The sequence below is a fragment of the Rhinoderma darwinii genome, chromosome 3 (genome assembly GCF_050947455.1).
Source record: "Rhinoderma darwinii isolate aRhiDar2 chromosome 3, aRhiDar2.hap1, whole genome shotgun sequence".
Classification (NCBI taxonomy): Eukaryota; Metazoa; Chordata; class Amphibia; order Anura; family Rhinodermatidae; genus Rhinoderma; species Rhinoderma darwinii.
In genome coordinates this window covers 384,758,288-384,775,151 of record NC_134689.1, presented here as the reverse complement: position 1 = coordinate 384,775,151, position 16,864 = coordinate 384,758,288, and positions in this window count along the sequence as shown.

Sequence of the window (16,864 nt, the reverse complement as noted above, 5' to 3'; positions counted from 1 at the left end):
CCTTGCCTAGGATTGGTTGGAGAGACAACCCTAGGTGGAACGGAATCTAATAGAGCATTCGGTTCCAAATTGACTATTCCTGTGACCCTGGCATCCGGCGAGAGGACGCATCAAGTTTCTGCCTATCTTGACTCTGGCTCTGCTGCTAACTTCATCCAGAAAGAGCTAGTGGATCATCTTCTGTTGCCCACAGTTCCCCTAGAGACGTCTTTGGCTGTTGCCTCAGTTAATGGACTGCCTCTGCCGGATCCCATCATTTCTAAAACCAAGCCGTTGAAGCTCCAGTTTGGAGTCCTGCATTCTGAATTTATTTCCTTCCTTGTTTTGCCCAAGGCCATCAATCCTGTTCTGCTGGGCCTGCCTTGGCTTCGACTACATGCCCCAGTCCTGGACTGGAATTCTGGAGAGGTTCTCCAATGGGGCTCCAAGTGCCATGGTCATTGTCTGTTGCAGATCCATCCTGTCAAGCCTCCTCTGCCTCAGTCGTTGGCGGGACTGCCTCCCCATTTTGCTCAGTATGCAGATGTTTTCAGCAAAAGGGAGGCTGAGACGCTGCCTCCACATCGGACCTATGACTGCCCCATTGAACTGGTTCCTAATGCCTCTCTCCCCTGTGGACTGGTATATCCTCTCTCCTTGCCTGAGTCTCTATCCATGTCGGTCTATATCAAGGAGAATCTGGAGAGGGGTTTTATACGAAAGTCTTCCTCCCCGGCCGGGGCTGGTTTCTTCTTCGTTAAAAAGAAGGATGGATCCCTTCGTCCCTGCATTGACTACCGGGGCCTCAACCTGATCACAGTCAAGAACAAATACCCGTTGCCACTCATTTCTGAGCTGTTTGATTGCATACGAGGGGCCAACATTTTTTATAAGCTAGACCTGCGGGGGGCTTACAATCTAGTCCGGATTCACCGGGATGATGAATGGAAGACGGCATTTAAAGGGAATGTGTTGCCAGGAACAGGATTCAATTTATAATATTTCCCAGCACTGGTCACTAGATGGAGCAATTCCCAAAATTGCAGCATTGCATGTGGTAAAGCAACCACATTGCTTTATGCTGCAAAATTGGGAAAAAATCCCTCGCTCTAGTGAGCTCTCAGAATCCCCCCCTCCTTTATCCTGGCTAGTGCCGGGAGAAACGAGGGGTTTGAACGGTCTAACCTCGAACACTGTGTGTCGCCATTTTTTGAGCTAACACACAGTGTAGAAGGTTTACATACACTAGTAAAACACACTGAAACACGAACATACATAGAAATCACTTACCTGTTCCAGTCGCCGCCGCTCCCTCCGGTCCGTCCGCTCCGTCTGCTGCCTCTGCTCCATGTGCACAAGTCCGGAAGCCGCGACCGGAAGTAGTAATCTTACTGCCCGGCCGCGACTTCCGGTCCACAGGAAAATGGCGCTGGACGGCGCGCATTTCAAATCGGACTGTGTGGGAGCGGCGCATGCGCCGTTCCCACACACACGGCGTACACCATAGTGGATGGAACGGGCCCCGTTCGCAGTCCCTATGGGACTGGAGCTGCCGTATTCCATGTCTGTATGTGTCGTTAATCGACACATACAGAAATGGAAAAAAAAATGGCAGCCCCCATAGGGAAGAAAAAGTGTAAAAATAGAAAAAAGTAACACACAAACACACAAATAAATATAAATGTTTTAATAAAACCCTAACATAAAACTGATATAAAAAAAAAAATTTGGGTGACACTGTTCCTTTAACACCCGGGACGGGCACTATGTATACCTAGTGATGCCCTTCGGACTGTGTAACGCTCCCGCAGTGTTTCAGGAGTTCGTTAACGATATCTTCCGAGATCTACTCTATGTCTGTGTTGTTGTTTATCTCGATGATATTTTGATTTTTTCCCCAGATCCGATGACTCATCGGAGGCATGTCCGTCAGGTTCTACTACGATTGAGGGAGAATCATTTATACGCCAAGTTGGAGAAGTGCATCTTTGAGAAGAGTTCTCTGCCCTTCCTGGGCTACATCATCTCGGATCAAGGCCTCAAGATGGATCCTGAGAAAGTGAAGGCTGTCCTGGAGTGGCCACGTCCTCAAGGCTTAAGGGCCATACAGCGGTTCCTGGGATTCGCCAATTTCTACCGGCAGTTTATTCCTAACTTCTCTTCTCTGACGGCTCCCATCTCGACCCTTACCAAGAAAGGTGTGAACGCCAAAGTGTGGACTCCAGAGGCAGAGTCCGCATTTATTCGCCTCAAGAGAGCCTTCACTTCAGCCTTGATCCTCCATCACCCTGACGTATCTCGGCAGTTCTCACTGGAAGTGGACGCTTCCTCTGTTGGTGCAGGTGCACTTCTGTTCCAGAGGAGCTCCAAAGGAAAGGCAGTAGTATGTGGCTACTACTCTAGACTGTTTTCTTCTGCTGAGCGCAATTACTCCATTGGAGATCGGGAGCTGCTGGGCATCAAATTGGCTCTGGAGGAGTGGAGACATCTTCTGGAGGGCGCTGCTCACCCCATCCTGATCTTCACCGACCACAAGAACCTTACTTACCTTCAGTCTGCACAACGACTGAATCCCCGTCAAGCCAGGTGGTCGCTGTTCTTCACCCGTTTTCAGTTTGTGCTCCACTACCGTCCCGCGGACAACAATGTGAGGGCCGATGCCCTGTCCAGATCGTTTGAGACGGAAGACACGGTGGAGTCCCTTCAGACCATCATAGACCCGTCCTGCATTGTCACTCCTAATCCTCTGCAGGTTAGAGACATCCCTCCTGGGAGGACTTTTGTTTGGTTGGCAGACAGGAGAAGAATTCTCCGCTGGGGACATAGTTCTAAACTTGCTTGGCACGCTGGTGTCTGTAAAACCCGAGACCTGATTGCTCGTCACTTTTGGTGGCCCACGCTACCTAAAGAGCTTCTGGACTTTGTCTCTTCTTGCACGTTGTGTGTGCCTCTAACAAAGTGACTCACTCCAAGCCTGCCGGCCTGCTTCAACCTCTGCCTGTACCCAATGCCCCCTGGCAGCACATTGCGATGGACTTCGTCACAGACCTTCCCCTCTCAGCAAGATGTAACACTGTCGGGGTGGTGGTGGACCGGTTCTCTAAGATGGCTCATTTTATCCCGCCTATTACCGGCCTACCTTCTGCTCCCCGACTGGCGAGTCTCTTCATTCAGCACATCTTTCGCTTGCATTGCTTGCCTCTACACATCGTGTCAGATCGGGGTGTTCAGTTTACCTCTAAGTTCTGGAGAGCCCTCTGTAAACTCCTGGATGTGAGTTTGGACTTTTCCTCAGCCTATCACCACCAGTCCAATGGTCAAGTTGAGAGGATCAACCAGATCATAGAAAATTATCTCCGCCACTTCATCTCTTCACAGCACGATAACTGGGTACAGCTTCTTCCATGGGCCGAGTTTTCATACAACAACCACACAAGTGAGTCCACCACTTCCACTCCGTTTCACATCGTGTACAGTCAACATCCCAGAGTCCCTCTTCCTGTGTCGACTTCATCTCAGGTACCCGCTGCTGACTCTGCATATGGGGACTTCCTGCAAATCTGGCAACAGACCCGGTCCTCTATTTTGCTTGCGGTAGATCGCATGAAGCGAAAGGCAGATACTAGGAGAAGAGAGCCGCCTCAGTATCTTCCGGGGACTAAAGTCTGGCTGTCCTCTCGGAACATTCGCTTGAGGGTGCCTTCATACAAGTTTGCTCCCAGGTTCCTTGGTCCTTTCGAGATCCTGCAACAAATCAACCCTGTCTCCTATAAGCTGCGGCTGCCTCCTACCCTCAGAATCCCTAAATCCTTCCATGTGTCCCTCCTGAAACCAGTGGACCTGAACCGCTACAGCAAGACACAGTTTCCCCCAGCGGTCCTTCTGATGTATTCGAGGTAAAAGAGATCCTGGACTGCAAAAGGGTAGGAGGAAGGACTTTCTATTTGGTGGACTGGAGAGGGTTTGGTCCTAAGGAGAGGTCCTGGGAGCCAGAGGAGAACCTCAGCGCTCCTGCTCTTATTAAAAAATTCCTCTCCCGCTCTGACCCCAAGAAGAGGGGGCGTAAGAGGGAGGATAATGTAGCGTCCATGGTCGCGGGCCGTCGGGTTCACTCACCTCCCGACGCCCGCAGCCATGGATCTGTGAGCGCTGGTCCCCGTCACCCTCCTAGGAGACGCCAGCGCTCACTTCCGCTCCGTTCGGCTGTGTCCCGTAGGGTGCGCGCGCACACTCGCGCTCGGCCTTAAAGAGCCAGCGCGCGCAAATAGGAAATCGTCATCATCATCAACTGCCACGATTTCCTGGTCTATAAGAAGGCCCCTGGCCTTCTAATCCTTGCCTGAGCGTTGTTAATTTTCCCAGTCTGTCTTTCAAATGGTCCCTTAGTGTTTCCCGTTCCCGTTGTTGCCCGTGCCTTGTTCCCCGTTCCTGTTTCCCGTGCTGTGCCTTAGTATCAAGTCGTGCCACGTCCAGTGTCTTCTGCCATGTCCGGAGGAATCAACCACGTCCTGTGTCATCTGCCACGTCCAGAGGAATCTGCCACGTCCTGTGTAATCTGCCACGTCCGGAGGAATCCGCCACGTCCAGTGTCATCTGCCACGTCCGGAGGAATCCGCCACGTCTGGCGCAACTTGCGGCTCCTGTGTCATCCGCCACGTTTGGCGCTGTCTGCTGCAACCATCTCCATCTGTGCCAGAGCTGCGGCCACCGTCCGGACTATCCAGGTACCCTTGTGCGGGACATTGTATCTCTGGGGTTTCCTGTGGTTTGGCCAACTGCCTCCCCGCTATGGTGGTACGGCCTAGTGGATCCACTAACCCGCTTCGTGACAGCAATGGTTGGTTATATATGGGGATGATCAATTATTATTACGATCGGTCTTCCCCATACATTTCCATCATGTCGGCGGCACATAGGGAGATTTGCAGCTGACTAGGGAACATTTTATTGGTCGCGTAAACATGCAGATCATCCGATGAACGAGCATTTGCTCATTCTTTAGCTGAACATTGACCTGTTTACACAGGGCAATGATTGGGAACGAGCGTTCATATAGATGCTAGTTTTCTCGACCATTGCAACATGTAAAACGGCCTTAATTGTGTCCATACGCATTACATAACTGTTGGCCTACAGTTTTTTCTCCTAACTCCTTCATAAACATGCAAACTTGGACTAAGCAGCCAGACCTTGGACACGGCCCCAAAGACGAGGGAGACGACGCTGAGGAGCACAGGTACTGGACTTGTTGTTCCCCTAATCAAGGACAAGGAAGCATAACTCCCGTAGTCGTGACAGTGCACCAGAGACTTTGCGACACAGAGGAGGCGGAACAGACATTGAGCTGTGCACTTCAATGTCCCAGCTTTCCACCTGGGGTTACCTTCTGGCCGTGTTCCGGCGCCCCGTTATGAAGACATTTCATTAGTCAGTGTCATACACTTTTATTTACAACGCCCACTTGGTGAAACGAAAAAAAAAAACGCAGAGTTGGGCATTTAGTAAAGATTAGCATAAATGTAAAAATTATCAGAACGTTGTCACTAATAAACGTTTTAACAAAAACAAAAAACAGTAGTTATCGACATCAAAGCGTTTATTAGATTAGGTAGGAGATAGAGAAGTATCTGGTGACAGAGCCTCTTTAAGGGTATATTCAGACATTGCAGTCAGATCACATCTTTATTATACTGTTTACTGCAAACTGCAACAAAATGCTGCGGTTGTTACGAAATGTTGTCCAAAACGCTGCACTGTGCTGTGATTTCGAGGTAATAAATCAGAGTATGCCCTAATTCTCTAGTTGTTCTTAAAGGGAATGTGTTGCCAGAAAAACATGTTTTTTTTTTTTTAATTAAACATTTAGTGTGTAGGTGATTAAACATTGTTCAAATTTTTTTTATTTTTTTCACGAGTCAGGAAATATTATAAATTAGATTCTAATTTATATTTCCCATTGCTGGTCACTAGATGGAGCTATTCCCAAAATTGCAGCATTGCAAAATTGGGTAAAAAGCCCTCGCTCTAGTGAGCTCTCAGCATCCCCCCCTCCTTTATCCTGGCTAGTGCCGGGATAAACGAGGGGTTTGAACGGTCTAACCTCCTACACTGTGTGTCGCCATTTTTTGAGCTAACACACAGTGTAGTAGGTTTACATACAGTAGTAAACGTACACAAACACGAACATACATTGAAATCTCTTACCTGCTCCTGCCGCCGCGGCTCCCTCCGGCCCGTCCGCTCCGTCTGCTGCCGCTGGTCCAAGTGCACAAGTCCGGAAGCCGCGACCGGAAGTAGTAATCTTACTGTCCGGCCGCGACTTCCGGTCCACAGGAAAATGGCGCCGGACGGCGCCAATTTCAAATTGGACTGTGTGGGAGCGGCGCATGCGCAGTTCCCACACAGACGGCGTACACAGAAGTGGATGGGACGGGAGCCATTCGCAGTCCCTATGGGACTGTGGCTGCCGTTTTCCATGTCTGTATGTGTCGTTAATCGACACATACAGAAATGGAACAAAAAATGGCAGCCCCCATAGGGAAGAAAAAGTGTAAAAATAAGAAAAAGTAAAACACAAACACACAAATAAATATAAACGTTTTTAATAAAGCACTAACATCTTTAACATATGAAACATTTTTTTGTGATGACACTGTTCCTTTAAGTCTCGCAGCCTTCAGTAATGTCATAGTTATTCCGCTCGCTCAGTAAGGCGTGGCTCTAAATGACACATATGCGCTTAGATTTCGTAAAACTGACCTTTGTACACAAATCACATGAGCAGTTCCGAGTTTGTGTTGCATTCCCATTTAAGAGCAAAGAATGTAATGGGAGCCGGTCAATTGTGTTCACTTCAATGAAGCTGAGCTGCAATACCAAACATTTTTTACCAATTTTTTTTTCGTATATTAATGTTTCGTCTATATTATGTTATTACTCCTGGGATGTATTAATTGTATCACGCTCTGGCTTACTGGCCCATCTGTGATGTTTTCCTATATCCTATGTTACATGTTATTTGTCATTTTGCTCTGTTTCAAATAAAGAATAAAAAATTAAAACCTGCAGTTACATGGCTAGGGCTGGTCTAGAATAAATAGACCTCAAATGTGGGTTCCCTGCCCTTAAATGCACTTGTTCTAGTATATGGAACGCCGCTCAGTTGTGCGCCGTCGATTAAATAGGGTCGTACAAGTAGGTAGGGACAGAGGTTTGGGAAGAACAGGGACCTCACTGTTTACCGTGTATTTGTTCGTGTCAACTAATATATATATATATATATATATATATATATATATACCGTATATGTCGGCGTATAAGACGACTGGGCGTATAAGACGACCCCCAACTTTTACCCTTAAAATATAGAATTTAAGATATACTCACCATTTCGTGCAGGAGCGCTTCACTATGGCCATCGGCGGCAGGACCCAGGACTCTCTGTCTCTTTGAACTCGCGCATGCGCAGATAGGCTGCTTCATCGCGCGAGATCTGAGAGGCAGAGAATGAGAGGAAAGGGCGGGCCAGAGGATCTTACAGAGATGTTCCCTGGCGGCTAATACCGGCTTCCCTCAGATCCGTGGCGGATTCCGTGCATCCCGGGAGCCTGTGTACCGGACTGCAGGCTCACAAGGTAACACACAACCTGTGTGTAGACAATATGTAGACTAGGGATGTCACGATACCAGAATTTGGACTTCGATACCGATACTTCGTTTAATATTGCGATTTCGATACCAATTTCGATACTTTTGCCAACAGTAATAAAAAAAAAATTCTTCCGTTTTCTGATGTGAGGCGCGACGTGTGATGAATTTTGAACGCGCCTCACATTAATAGTAATTAATCCCATCATGTTTCTCAGTCATATTGGGTTAATGTGCGAGGTACTGTTAGAAAAGTCTTATTTTAAATTTATTGTTACTTCATGTAATAGATATTAAATGTGCATACAGGGTTCTCAGAAAATGCTTTAGCTAACAAAAGGTTAAATATGTTATATTCTTAAAGGGGTTGTCCCAAGTTGACTCAAATTTTTTTTTTTAAACATTCTAAGCAGGAAATGAATTTTAAAACATTTGCTGTTAAAAAAAATTTAAAATTCATTTCCTAAGTGCCTTTTTTTTACACTTGATAACTCAGCAAATGCTGGTTATCTTTTCTAAAAAGGGGCGTGAGCGGCTCGATGTCAATCAAGCCGCTCCGCTCTGCAGTGTGCGCGCTCCCGATGTTGCTAGATACTGTAGTTCTAGCAACATCGGGAGAATGTTCGTCTCAAGCGGGCATGGTAAGCCCAATTGAGACGAACTTACCGTGAATGTCAACTACCCTACACTACACTACACTACACTACATTTACCCTGTTTCGGCAAACAACTTCTCCCCCACCCTGTCACTACATGTAATGTTTGTAGCCGCCGTACCGGTGCTGCATCAGCACCCGGCGAACAACTAAAAATATATAAAAAAAATAAACTCACCTAAGACGTTCTAACGGCGCTCTGAACGGTCCCGTCACTTGCCATCTTCCCTCTTCTTGGCGCCGCTCGCATTCATAGTAACAATGCGTTGTGGCGCAGATGACGTAATCATATCAGGCCCACGTGATTACTTCATCTGCGCCCACCGCTCTGTTATTGTGAATGGGAGAAGAAAAGTGACGGGACCTTTCAGCTCTTCGTGGGAACGTCTTAGTGAGTTTATTTTTGTATGTATGTTGTCATGTATGTGTATATGTGCATGTATGTTTTCTTGTATGTATGTTGTCCTGTTTGTATGTGTATATGTGCATGTATGTATGTTTTCATGTATGTATGTTGTCATGTTTGTATGTGTATATGTGCATGTATGTTTTCATGTATGTATGTTGTCATGTTTGTATGTGTGTATGTTTTCATGTATGTATGTTTTCATGTAGGTATGTTTGCATGTATGTTTGTATGTATGTTTTCATGTATGTATGTTGTCATGTTTGTATGTGTATATGTGCATGTATGTTTCCATGTATGTAAGTTTTCATGTATGTATGTTTGCATGTATGTATATATGTACATGTTTGTATGTATGGTTGAATGCAAGTATGTATATATGTATGTTTGCATGTATGTATGTTTGCATGTATGTATGTTTGCATGTATGTTTGTATGTATGTATGTTTGCATGTATGTATGTTTTCTTGTATGTATGTTGTCATGTTTGTATGTGTATATGTGCATGTATGTTTGCATGTATGTATGTTTTCATGTATGTATGTTTGCATGTATGTTTGTTTGCTTGTATGTATGTTTGCTTGTATGCATGTATGTTTGCTTGCATGTATGTATGTTTGCTTGCATGTATGTATGTTTGCTTGCATGTATGTTTGTATGTATGTTTGCTTGTATGTATGTATGTTTGTTTGTATAAATGTCTGTATGGCCATGTATGATACTGTCTGCCCTGTATCTAAGCCAACTTTGCCGCAGGCTTCTATACATGGTATAACAGTCAGTATCACACATGAAAGTGAAACTAAGCCTACGACATGTTTTATTTCATTTTTTTTTTTTATATTTTTGATTTTTTACAGGTTTGGTGTTTGGACTACGTCGGTTTCGAGGACTACTTAGATGACGCTTTTTTATTTCATCAATAAAATGGTTAATGAGGGTTGTGTTGGGGGTGCTTTATTTCAATAAAATATTTTATCTATATCTTTGTGTTTTATTTTCAAGTTTTATTACTATCACTTTAGTAATGGCCGCTGTCTGAGTGACAAGGTCCATTACTAAGGGGAGGCTTAGTGTTAGCCGGTGCAGAGGCTAACACTAAACACCATTATTACCCCGGTACCCACCACCACCAGGGGTGCCGGGAAGAGCTGGGTACGATCCAGTACCCGACCATCTATTGTGATGGTCGGGCTCCGGGGCGGCCGCAGGCTGGTATTATGAGGCTGGGAAGGGCCAAAAACAGTGGACCTTCCCACCCTTGTAATGCTAGGCTGCTGCTGCTGTGTTGTATCTGGCTGGTTATAAAAATGGGGGGGACCCCACGTCATTTTTTTTTTATTATTTATTATTTTTTTTTATTAAAAAGACATGGAGTTCCACCCAATTTATCATAACCAGCCACATACAACACAGTGTTATTAGCCTGGGAATGTACTAAACCAGTGGCCCCTCCCACCCGTGTAATGCCAGGCTGCTGCGGCCTTGTATATGGCTGGTTATTAAAAATGTGGACCCAACGTCTATTGTTAAATTGAAAAAAAAAACGACGTGGGGGTCCCCCACATTTTTATAACCAGCCCGATATAACACAGCAGCAGCAGCCTAGCATTACAAGGGTGGGAAGGTCCACTGTTTTTGGCCCTTCCCAGCCTCATAATACCAGCCTACGGCCGCCCCAGTACCCGACCATCACAACAGATGGTCGGGTACTGGATCGTACCAAGCTCTTCCCGGCACCCCTGGTGGTGGTGGGTACCGGGGTAATAATGGGTGGTTAGTGCTAGCCTCTGCACCGGCTAACACTAAGTACCGCCTTAATAATGGACGCTGTCAATCAGCCAACTACCATTATCTAGGCACTAATAAAGTTTGAAAAAAAAAGACAAAGACAATTTTTTTTTTATTGAAATAAGAAATCCCCAACAAAACCCTCGTTAACCATTTTATTAAAATTTTCAAAAAACGTAGATCTACGCAGTAGTCCAAAGAATTGAAGACGTAGTCCAATTGGTACATCAAAATCTGCAACAACATAAAAAAAAGTTATCAATGTGAACAATACCGATACTTATACTCACCTACACACACACACACACAAACAAACAAACAACCACACACAAACATATACACAAACACATAAACACACACCCATATATTACACAAACACACATAAACACATACACACAAACATATACACACAAACACACACATATACACAAACACACCCATATATACACAAACACACATAAACAAACACACAAATATACATATACAAAAATACACACACATACACACAAACATATGCACAAACACACCCATATATACACAAACACACACACACATGTACACAAACACACCCAAATATACACAAACACACACACAAACATATACACAAACACACCCATATATACACAAACACACATATACACACAAACATATACACAAACATGTACACAAACACACCCATATATACACAAACACACACATATATAAAAACACACACACACACACAAACATATACACAAACACACCCATATACACACATACACAAAAATATACACAAACATATACACATACACACAAATACACCCATATATACACTCACACATAAACACACACACACACACACATATGCACAAACACATATACACAAACACACCCATATATACACAAACACACACATATACACAAACACATGTACACAAACACACCCAAATATACACAAACACACATACACAAACACACATACAAACATATACAGAAACACACCCATATATACACAAACACACACATATACACACACACATATACACACAAACATATGTACACAAACACACCCATATATACACAAACACATACACAAACCCACACATATACAAAAACACACACACACAAACATATACACACACACACAAACACAAAAATATACACAAACATATACACATACACACAAATACACCCATATATACACTCACACATAAACACACACACACAAACACATATACACAAACACACCCATATATACACAGACACACACACACACACACACACACAAACATATACACACTTACCTTTAGCGGAGCGCAGACTTCTCCTTGCGACGGGTGCCTTTCCACTGCATCTTCTGCGCATGCGCCGAGAAGCGCCGAGATGCGCGTTCACGAGCAAATGACATCCTCTGCTCCGGACGCAGAGGATGTCATTACGCATGCGCGGCCACCGCTAAAGGTAAATAGCGGTGGCCGGGAACCTAGGCAACGAGCAGGATACAAAGAGGGACCGACCGCAACTTCAATCAAGAATAGCAAGAAAACGACATCGCTGGACGACGGACAGGTAATTAGAATTCTTCTTATTTTTACATGGGGGAGCTTTATAGCTCCATTTATCAACTTGGGACAACCCCTTTAAGTGTGTAAGTCGGTTGGATTTCTTAATAAAGATTGCAATCTCCAGAGGAAGTCCAACTGACCTAAGCTCATTCTGAAGTGTAAGACATTTCATATGACAGGAAAACCACAAACGGTTTTCAGTTGGTATATGTGTATATAAACCTATGCTTATGTAATGAAGGCAGACAACTGCTGATTTTGACACTTGTCTCCCCGCTGCGGGAATAAAGAAGCGCTTATGACTTACTCAGATGACTCCTTGAAAACCTCTTTTGATAAGAATTAGAAGATTCTCCCAACAGGTACATGATGGGGTTAATTACTATTAATGTGAGGAACATGGAGGGTAAATTCATCGCACCTCGCGCCTCACATTAATAAGTGAATGAAAGCCGTGTTTATTTCATTTTTTTACAGCGTACACATCATAAATGATGCAAAAACATTGTTGTCCGCGCCATTACTGAATGTGTGTATTTTATGTATTGAGACTTATTTTAATGTTTATTGTAAAAAAGGTGAAGGTGTATGTTTTTTAAAATTTAACAATACTTTGTTTTTACTTTATTTTTAAACTTTAATGTACTGACATATATCAGATATGTGCCAGTACATTAACCTGTGGACGGATAATACACAGGCAGTTGTTAGGACATACTTGGGTATGTCCTAACAACATGAAATATGGTAAGACAGCCCTGGGGTCCGTCAATAGACCCTGGGCTGTCTGCCCATATATGGTATGGTCCTCGATCGCCTCACAGGAATTCCCTGTGACGCGATCCAGGGGCATCCCCCCTTCTCACTTTCCCCTGAATGCTGCAGTCAGCTGTGATCGCAGCATTCAGGGGAATAACGGCGGAGATGAGCGGTTTCTCTGATCTCCGCCGTTATAGAGCAGGGCTGCAGCTGTGTAATACAGCCATTGCCCCGCTCCTGACAGGAAGTGCGCGCGCGGTCAGCATGAGGTAATGCGGCCGGCGCTGCACTAATGAGCGGCAGTTCAGGCACTGAAGACAGAACATGGGGGTGTTTTGTAGCGCGCCCGCCATGTTCTGTCTCCAGTGCCGCCGCTCATTAGTGCAGCGCTGACCGCATTGCATCATCCTGACCCCGCAAACTTATCATGACTCAGGAGCGGGGCTGTGGCTGAATTACACAGCCGCAGCCGCGCTCCCATACATTCATGTGTTACTATACTGAGCTGTGCGGCTGCAACGTGCATCCCTAATGTAGACAATATCCGGCATATAAGACGACCCCACACTTTTGACATTTTTTTAAGGGTGTAAAAAGTCGTCTTGTACGCCGATATATACGGTATATACACTACCGTTCAAAAGTTTAGGGTCACTTAGAAATTTCCTTATTTTTGAAAGAAAAGCAGTTTTTTTTCAATGAAGATAACATTAAATTAATCAGAAATACACTCTATACATTGTTAATGTGCTAAATGACTATTCTAGCTGCAAACGTCTGTTTTTTAATGCAATATCTACATAGGTGTATAGAGGCCCATTTCCAGCAACCATCACTCCAGTGTTCTAATGGTACATTGTGTTTGCTAAGTGTGTTAGAAGGCTAATGGATGATTAGAAAACACTTGAAAACCCTTGTGCAATTATGTTAGCACCGCTGTAAAAGGTTTTGCTGTTTAGAGGAGCTATAAAACTGACCTTCCTTTGAGCTAGTTGAGAATCTGGAGCATATCATTTGTGGGTTCGATAAAATTCTCTCCAAATGGCTACAAAAAGAGAGTTTTCATGTGAAACGCGACAGTCTATTCTTGTTCTTAGAAATGAAGGCTATTCCATGCGAGAAATTACCAAGAAACTGAAGATTTCCTTCAGAGGACAGCACAAACAGGCTCTAACCAGAGTAGAAAGAGAAGTGGGAGGCCCCGCTGCACAACTGAGCAACAAGACAAGTACATTAGAGTCTCTAGTTTGAGAAATAGACGCCTCACAGGTCCTCAACTGGCAGCTTCATTAACCCCTTCCCGGAAACGGGCGTAACTGTACGTCCGAAATGCAAGTGATTTCCCGCATTCGGGCGTACAGTTACGCCCAAGCTTCAAACTGTCACCATGTCAACAGACATGGTGACAGCGTCCCGATCGCAACTGTCATAGACAGTTGCCGAGCAGGACTCGCGGGCACAGGACCAATCAGAGTGGTCCCGTGCCGGCACGAGCTGTGATTGGCCAGTCAGTACTGACAGGTCAATCACAGCACAGGAGCAGTGGTTTGCCGGCATCTCCGTCTCTGACAAGCTCATTCCTGTCAGAGAGCTTGTGAGAGTCGGAGACAAGAAGAAATACGGTGTTAAAGTGAAAAAAAGAACAAAAAAAACCAGCGATCTGCCCCTTTTCTGCCCTTTTGTGCCCATTAACCAGTGATCACCCACTTTGGTGCCCATTGGTTAAAAAAATAAATATATATATATATATATATATTATATATAAATATATATATATATATATATATATATATATATATATATATATATATATATATATATATATATATATATATTATATATCATTTCAGTCCCCCACAGTGCCCTTCTGCCATGCTGTGATCTGTCACAGTACCCGGTCGCCATCACCCTGCTGTGTCCCTAGATTGCCCACTGCCCGAGTTCCCTGTTAGGTAGCAATGCCACGTCTCATTTAGTTTTTCCCCTGGTAGATAGGGTACCCTTACTCATTGAATACAGCAGGGTCTGTTCTCATTCCACGGTTGAGAGTAGCGGTTTATTTTTTGATTAAAAATTTTTTTTTAAAAAAAGTTACAAAAAAAATGTGTTCGTTAGTGATAGCAAGAGTTTATTAGTATGGCCAAAAGAGTATTTTCAGCCGAGGAAGCATATGAAATGCTGTGTTCTGACACGGACAGCGCGAGTGAAGGTGAGGAGCAGTTCGTGCTTCCATCTTCCTCTGAATGCAGTGACTCTGAGTCTGCACCCCCCAGTCGGCGCAGAAGAGCCGTAGGTCCTGCTCTGCCGGAGCTGACCTGGGAAGCTGCGGACAATTATACCCCCCAGGTGCCTGAGTTTACAGCCCCCTCAGGCATGCAAATTGAAATTACCGGTTTCAGCCCCATTGATTATTTTAAACTTTTTTTTTCAGACTCCCTTTTAGAATTAGTTGTCCAGCAGACCAACCTTTATGCGGAGCAGTTTATCGCCCAGAATCCCGACTCTTATTATGGGAAAAGGCAAAATTGGACCCCCACAAATCCAGTAGAATTGCGGAAGTTTTGGGGCATTTTTCTAAGTTTTGGTCTCATAAAAAAGCCCAGTATTAGAGACTATTGGTCCCCTGACATTTTATATAACACTCCCCTTTACCGCACAGTAATGACAAGGACGCGATTCGAAGCCATCCTAAAGTTCCTGCATTACAACGATAATAGCCAGTGCCCACCACCACAGGACCCACATTTTGATAGACTATATAAAATAAGACCCTTGATTGCCCACTACTCCCAAATTTTTTCCCAAGTTTATACCCCCCAACAAAATATTTCGGTGGATGAATCCCTAGTTAGCTTCAAGGGTAGACTGCACTTCAGGCAGTATCTACCCAATAAAAGAGCCCGGTACGGCATAAAGCTCTACAAGCTGTGCGAAAGTGCCACCGGTTACACGTACTCTTTTAGGGTCTATGAGGGAAAAGACTCCCAAATAAATCCCCCAGAATGCCCCCCCTTCCTAGGAATTAGTGGAAAAATTGTATGGGATCTTGTCCATCCTTTGCTCGGCAAAGGATATCATTTATATCTGGACAACTTCTACAACAGCGTCCCATTACTAAAAGTTCTGTTGTCCAGATCCACCTTGGCGTGCGGAACAATCCACAAAAATCAGAAGGGCCTCCCCAAAAATTTGCTGGGTCAGATCCTAAAATTAGGAGAGAGTAGAGCTGTCTGCAGCGACGATCTGCTCCTCCCAAAGTATAAGGATAAAAGGGACGTCCTTATGCTGACCAGCATTCACGACAGCAGAGGCAGCCTTCTCCCTGTACGCGGATCCACCACCCAAGTTCCCAAACCATTCTGCGTACAGGAGTACAACAAGTATATGGGTGGCGTTGACCTGTCCGACCAGGTTATAAAACCATACAGCGCCATGCGCAAGACCAGGGTATGGTATAAGAAGCTGTCTGTGCATCTTACACAGATGGCTTTATACAACGCCTTTGTCTTCTGTAGATATGCCAGCAGTGAGGATACATTCCTGCAATTTCAGGAAAAAGTCATAAAGTCCCTGATATTTGGTGACCAGGAAGGGGAGGGCAGTTCATCCGTCTCTTCCATCAGCAGGATATTTCCCGGCCAGCATTTCCCCACTGAAATCACCCCCACTGAAAAAAAACAGAAGCCCCAAAAAAAATGTCGTGTGTGCGCCAAGCGAGGCATTCGTAAGGACACCACATACCAATGTGAGACGTGTCCCACAAATCCCGGCCTGTGCATGAAACAATGTTTCAAAATCTATCATACCTCCTTAGATTTTTAATTCATTTATTCTTCATTTCTGTCTCCCATATTGGCCATGAATGATTATTCATTTTTTTACTGACCTGCCCGATTTAAAATTTGATCATTTAAAATTTGTAAAAAAAAACACCTAAAACAAAACTAAAAATGCTCACTATACCAAGGACCCGAGGGAGTGTCTGTCTCATCCAGGTTGCAAATCTGGGTGAGAGGAATAAATCCAGATGAGATTGGTTGTCTCAGCAAATCTTTTTTTGCTGAGGCCTTTGATTTATTTTT